At 41.0% G+C, this 7,424-nt stretch overlaps 1 long non-coding RNA gene across 1 annotated transcript; it reads left to right on the top strand.

Annotated features, from left to right (window-relative positions):
- The first annotated feature begins 1,836 nt into the window (after positions 1-1,836).
- LOC146174146 (uncharacterized) lies at positions 1,837-6,180 on the top strand. The gene is made up of 3 exons (XR_014701790.1): positions 1,837-2,315; positions 2,652-2,741; positions 5,949-6,180. It is a non-coding gene; the product is annotated as an uncharacterized LOC146174146 (long non-coding RNA).
- Positions 6,181-7,424: the final 1,244 nt, after the last annotated feature.

Raw genomic sequence — 7,424 nt, 5'->3', positions numbered from 1 at the left:
TCGTACAGAGTTCAGCAACATCCAGCCCGCACTTTGTCAACACATCAACATTCTGCATATGTACATCGAGTAAAGGAAACTTTTATAGCAGGTGGAACCTGACCCTTATATACCTTCAGCATTAGGTGAACTGTTCTCTGAACAGCTACTGCGATGAGCGTCGTGGCTAAACGTGGCGATCTGTCAAGCGGCTTTACCAGAAGCTTAGGAGTCCCATGAACACAGAAGTTTTCAAGCAACCTTAAAACCCCCTTTATTAGACAAAAATGTTACTGTACAGGATATAATATCTTTGTCTGTTTTAAGATTGCATTTAAATATATGACCAAACCATTTCATTAAGACTATACACAAAGAAATGATCTCTATTTTCTGGCCACTGACAAAAGACCGCAGTACATTGACCACCACACAAAACACCTTTCTCCAATGAAGCACCCTTTGACATGACATGTGAACTTTAATGAAGAAATACAGCTACGCAAGGCGTAAGGCTGCCGACACCTATGCACTTAACATCTGAATGATACTGTTTTTCGTATGTATTTGGGACAAACTACATGGGTATTCAAGGAACGCCAGAGAGCAATGAAATGGAGTGTGGCGTGAACTTCCTTAAGACAGCCTCACAAAGGCCCCTCACTCCTATGATTATTACGCGCAAGAAAGATAGTAAATAGGCGCTTAATCGTCTGGTAAACGCCTCTAGAATAAACGGATGGCTTGGCTTTCAAAAAGAGGTGAGTGCCTAAAACAAGCTGATCAACAAACAAGCATGAAGACCCGCTCCACAAACTTTTGGGAAACAAAACAACTTGATCCGAAGCATTGGCTCCCACAGAGCTCCACAAAATATATTAGAAATTCTACGCATTTTCTGTATGTTCTTGCAATATGCAAAACAATGCAGATAACCTTTCATGCCAAGAAGGCGTTATAACTTCCTGCTGGTACAAATAGAAATAGAGTCTTACCGATCCAGAACAAGCTTTGTCCTCTAACTGAAGACACTTCGTAACTGCAGTGAGGCTCAGTATTCCGATACTGGAGCAAGGTAACAGCCATGAAGATCATAGTACTAGCTGACGCCACCAAACAGGTGGCGTTACCTAGTCACGGTTACATAGTCCAAATCCTTTCGGTTTATAAGGGTAAGAGACGTAGTGGAACTATCATAAAACTGCTCGGTTGCACAAAAACCTAGCTCAAAATCTTTTTACCAGAAAGGAAACGGCAGTGTGATAGTGAAGAGCATCGAATCGCTGTTTTCTTGACAGTAATGAAAATTAGAGGATGGGCATATAGAGAATAACAAAGGCGGTAGCGGGCAGCCTTCGAAGTGGCGACTTAAGCTGAATAGATTCGTTAAACGTTTTTTTAACTACAAGTCTTGTAGTGGGGAGATTTATATCATAGCTTGATGGCTAAAAGACAGACATCACCAATGCTGTCACCCTTTGGCACAACAAAGAAAGAATCATGATGAACATTCTAAAAAGCTTATGTCTGATCAATATGAAGGAGGGCCTCTTGACTGATACATTTTACAGTGCTTCTAACACGAAACATGCGATCTGAATAGGGGTTTTGCCACACGGTCTTTGATTCTGCACGTATTAAATACAATGAATCACGCTGGAGACGAGATGAAACAATCTTTGCAAGTATGTCAAAACCAACTATGCAAGGGTATAGTAAAATATTTTTAACCAATCTTTGTCTTTGCTTCTCTGGATTATTATGGCATCACCAGTATCAAAAGTCAGAGACAAAAAGGCGATTGTCATAATGATAGCTGCCAATAAGGTAGCTGTTGAGACGACATAAATGCTTTATAGACCAAACTAACGCGAAGGTCCGCGCCACGTGATTTCTGAAAAGTAGTGACAAAACGGCCAAACTAATATCGTCTAAAGTTATAAGCCCTTCAATCATTGCTCGCTTTCTATCATCGACACGAGAAGTTGTTTGTTTTATCTGACTGAAATGAGACCCACTGACCACAAAATATCCCCAATAATAGAAAAAGCGGGCAGCAAGAATACTAGATGGATCAGTGCATGTATCCATTCCGCAAGATTCTAAACCGTCCTTGGAAGGAACAGCCCATCGTTTATCATTAAACACATGATGAGATGATTTTTCAACAACAGTATTCCGTATTCATTACGTAATCAAAGTACTCTGATATTTTTGTGTAATAATATCTTAACACGGCTTCTAATAATATTTAGTTGTGCTCTCTGAACACTCTTTCCAAGTCATGCGATTCCATCAAGGTGGGCTCTATTTAACCAAAATGAAGGTGCTGATCCGTGAGTAACATACTTCAATTGTAAAACCTAACCCACCTACAAAAACGTTCCATTATTAAAAGGCTGAGAGATGAGCACGTTCCCACCATAGCTAAAGTCTGAAGAATGAGTTTGAATGCGATCTTAGTAGTTGTAACAATTGTTATTCTACTTCTCACTAAATAACGCTGCTCTACCGTTGAGATAACGGAATCATCGCGATAAGTTTTGTTGTTCAAGACGTTTACGTTATAGCGCGGTAATACCGTCAAGCCTTTATCAGGCAAAAGAAAAATAAACTTTAAGCTAAACTGATTTCTGTGTAACTAATGTTTGTTCCATTTTTTCACTCAACAGAGGGCGAAATTTGTCAGTTCAAGTTAATGTACGCTGATAAACCCAACGGCTGCTTTATTTTTGTTACTTCTCGCAGAATAAGGAGAAGAGGCATGTGTGTTACACATAAAGTTTTATTTAGCGCGCTAAATATTTACCTTGAATAAATATTTCTTTCAAGCTCGACATAATAAATTTGAATATTGTTTCACGAAATTAGGATATAACATGACTTATGAAAAAAGAATATAAATATGGTGCGCATTTCTAAGAAGCTGTGACAAATTTGACACCTTAAAAATGTGGAAACTGTGACTTTTGTCTAGTTTTTCCTGCAAAATGTGGGAAAGAATTATAAATATCTTTATTTACCCATGTAGATCTTATCAACTACAGCGTTTTATACCCCCGGCCGAATTTAGCAAGAATTTTGAACAAATTATTTGATTTTCGTTCGCACATTATCCAAATTTGGGGAAACATTATATTATTACCTGTACACTTCCGATCTAGATTTCACAGCAAAAAATAAATTTGAAATACATATAATGTTTAATCTTTAAATACTGTTGTTGTATTTCACTGTTACCGAATATAACGTATCGTAAACAGATCAGAGAAACGGGGAACTGGGAAGACGAAAGGCAGAGATAACCGTTCAGAGAAATGTGCTAGTGGCGTGCAAAAAACACTTTATAAGTCATTTTCAGTTTAAAGTTAATGTAAAGCAGTTCCTAAGATTTGAGGGATCTATGTAAGCGTAATATCTACTATCATTCTGTATTATCGCAACATTAGGCCCCATTGTCATTCTGAGAGCTACAAGCAGATAATTCAGCGAAAACTCTTTACTGAGATAAATAGTTGTGAAAATTACTAAAAATATCTTTCATAGTCCCATAGCTTCACTTACCCTGGTATAGTGTGGAATGATGAGTGCGGCAAGGGGGCCGCCCTTCCAGCGTATCTATGACACGCGATTATCGAATGCTCGGCGGCGGTCCGCTGCAGTGAAACCGACTTCTTTTCACAACAATGAATAATCTTTGTAGGTACTACATTATTGACCGCAGCTTTATTAGAGACATTCGACGACCACAATCTGAAGATAAACATTAGAGCGAGAATTTATTGAAGGCATTGAAGGCAACGAGTGGGCCGACAGCGAGGCGCGAGGAGCAGCACGCAAAATATCAACCGCTCCGAAAGCACTTTTCATCATGGCGGGTACCGAAACCTGCCCGTTGGAACCCTAGACCTTCAAGGTGACCGCAAAGAAGCGATGGCATGAAGCCCATCAGCACCTCCGTAATTGAAGAGAGGAGCATGCCGAGGAACAGGCACGCCCCATTCACCCTATGCCGGAGCTGTTATCGAGGGCAACGCAGACATTTGTCTACCGCCTTGCAACTCTTACTTCGGTAACCGAGTCTTTAAGGCAAAAACTATTTCTCAACAACCCCGACGAAGGGATGTGCCGTCACTGCCGAAGTCCAGCGACTGCTGTCCTTATAGTATTGGACTGCCAAGAGTATTCTCACATTCAAATCAGGGCTCTCGCCGATATTCCACATGCCATTCGCCCGGCCAGCTACAACTGCTGGGTCCTTCCGTGGTCTCTAGTAAATGATGCCGTCGCTGTGAACTGGGCAAAGCTTGAAGTGTTTGTTAGCTTAGGTCCAAGAACCAAGCTTTACGGCATACATCACAGACAATGGAACCAGCACCCTCCTCGGCCGCCGTCATTGTGGTGTGGCTAGATGCCCGCATATATGCAAGCAGCAAAAGTGCACGACAGGGCTGTCAATACAGGTGTTTCCTTCCTTCCTCATCCCTCCTCTCTATAATGTACTGAGGGTATAAGTAAATGAAGAAATAAGTAAATTTAATGCGGACGACACAGTATCTTATCAGATAAGATTTGGAACTCCCGATATATATAAAAAAAACATTGGAAAACGCTCACACAGATTTTAATGCAGAAGGGCTCTTACCTTTTAGTTCTCGCTTTTAGGTACTCGCCTTACTCCTTCGTCCAAGCAAGCGTGAATTTATCTGCCAAAATCACGTCTCCTTCATTTGCTGTTGTGGACGATATCATATCCGCCTGAATCAAGTGTAGCATGTCGAACCTAGGTGGGTGCAGTGGGCGCAGAAGCATTATAGTTAGCATGATAGGGGACAAATAATAAATCTGAAATGGCCGTAGCCGGACTGCTTCTGCGTAATAACGCAGAGAAACATTTCTATGGCTATATATCAGAGGCGCGGAAAATGAAGTTCCCAATATTACACATAGTATAAGTAAAACAACCCTTGCCAAGGATTTCCGAATAGCCTTATCTGAATAGGAAAACAGGTATAAAGTAAAGAAGAATATCGCGTTTCTACAGTGTATAAGAAGTTTGATTGTAATCAATTTAGAGCACTCGCGGGCACACAAAGCTAGCTCCTAATCTCGAACCCTTTGTGGTGGGGAAGAGACCAAGGTCGAAAGTTGCGTAGCGATGGTGCAGTGGGTAAATGCGCTCGACTATTGTGTCAAGGTTGCGTAATCAAATTGCGGTTGCGGTGGCCGCCTTTGCATCAAGATGAGAAGCAAGGCACCCGTGTATGTGTGCGATGCGATATTACTGCACTTTAATGAATTCCAGGTTGTTGATATTTTCAGAGCCCTCATCTAGGACGTCTCTCATTGCATGAATCATTTTATGAGGTTAAAATCCATTAATCGAACAAGCCTATAGCGTTACGTAAGCCAGTGCTACAGATATCATTTTTATTGGGGCATTCCTAAAAAGGATCGTTAAAGAAGAAGTGGTGTGTGTCCTTAGAAGTGGAGAAGGAAGAGGATGTTGTGGTTAGTTTTAATCAGTTGTCACTGCAGCATTGTCCCTGTTTATGTGTTTGTGTGTATTGTGTGCCTCTCCTGTCTGTCGTCGCCTACTCTGCAGCGTGGTGCACCATGTCGTCTGACCAACTAGCTCGACTATCAAAGGTAGCATTCTTCACAATTTATAATGGTCATGGGCGAGACATAACGAGGTCGAAAAACAGAATTTGTATTAAACTCAGTGTAGTTTAGGCCGAAATAAGACCTTTCAATATATATCGCATGATATCATATGCGCGTCTTCTTTGTAGTACATCTAACATCATATGTTGATGGAAGCCAAAACCTACAGTGTACTGACATTATATCAGCTTGCGGATTGGAATGGTCACGCAAACATTGAACATGTCCTCAATACTAACTGTTATTCAGGCTATACTGCGTAAAATCAACCAAAACCTTTATTTCTTCTCTCTCCTTTACAGGTTGTCGGTTGGTCCAGACAAGCCGAACGGTATCTCTGCCAATTCCTCAAGAGTGCAATCGAGTTTACACAGAAAACTGTTTTGGGGAAGCTAAGCAAATCTACTACCCCGCTTGCTGGAACCGAATTCCAAAAATTGTTCTGTGGGGCAGTTGAACTGTTAACCGGTGTTATGAAGTGTCCTCCACAAATATATGCGTTCAGAAAGGAGGATGCTAGCACCGTCGTAGTCTTTTTTTTTTTTTTTCAGAGCGGTACTTGTTCCACTATTCTCAACAAAGAGTTAGGCATTACTGAATCAAGACCTTGTTATCAGACGTGATACCAGCGCTTATCTGATCAGCGTTTTCGTGATGGAATTCTTGAGATTGTCTTCTTAATTTCGCATACGAAAACTTTTTCGGATGTAAATCCCGCAACTGCCGTCTCTAGGAGCACCGACAAGGAACGTAAAAAAAAAAGTTTCAATAGTAATGAATTAATAGGGAATGAACTCTGCAGCATTTCCGAAATCCCTCTTTCTTGCGGCTGCTTTTCATCACTAAACCATAGGCCTCGAAATCGAGTAGAGTCACTACATCGCGGCGTAGCGACAAAACGTACTCAGTGTTGCGCGCTCGTGTCGTTTGCCATGCAGCAGTGGTATTGTTCTTATCCAGTATACTGTGCTGTGCCATTTGGCGCTTAAAGTTCTTTGCCACTCGGCGTCTCAAACACAAAGGTGTCAATACACGTATGTCGAAACAAAACTTAAAAATTGCCGACGCTCCTATAACTATGGAAGTGCCCAGACATTCTACATTCGCTCCTGCTTGAAATCCGGCAGATACTGTAACATCAGTCGGTCACAACACTCTTGACGACTAGATGGTGACTCTTTACATTGCATGCAGGTTACACTGAGATGCAGATTGAAGGGCCACTCAGAGCCTTATACACGATCAAGTAGTTGAAGTGCTTTCGCTCGCCATCTGAGTCGTATCGGTAAAATCGCTGTGTGACTAAATGTGGCTGCTCTCTTCAGTTCAACGTCACGGTCTATGAAAAGAATCAAATTTTATTACGGGCTGAACTGGCTCCCTTCGCCAGCTAAGTGCTTAGCTGTACTAAGGATAAATAAATTTGATGGTCGCAGGAATAAGTAGATAATCCATTTCTTTTCAAAGCTGTTTGATATCTGGCCGCTGTTACGATATTTTAATTTTTTTTAATAACAAGACCACTGGTTGATGTTTATGGTGAAAACAAATTATTTTCTCAAAATTGCCCGAGCGAAACCGCATCCAAGCTAAAATTTTAGATTTTTTCGCTGCTGCTAATATTCGTAACTTGCGTTTCAATAAAAAATATTTGCAGAAAATCGAAGGTGCTAACTTTAACTAGTGAGAAATTTTACTTTCATACCGTCAAATATAGTGACACTTTCACTTTCATCAGTCGATACTCTACTAATTTACTATTAGGTCCTCGCCAATTG

Source organism: Amblyomma maculatum, chromosome 11 (assembly GCF_055883805.1).
Source record: "Amblyomma maculatum isolate TAMU_Amacu chromosome 11, ASM5588380v1, whole genome shotgun sequence".
NCBI lineage: Eukaryota > Metazoa > Arthropoda > Arachnida > Ixodida > Ixodidae > Amblyomma > Amblyomma maculatum.
This window is presented reverse-complemented; position numbering and strand designations above follow the sequence as displayed.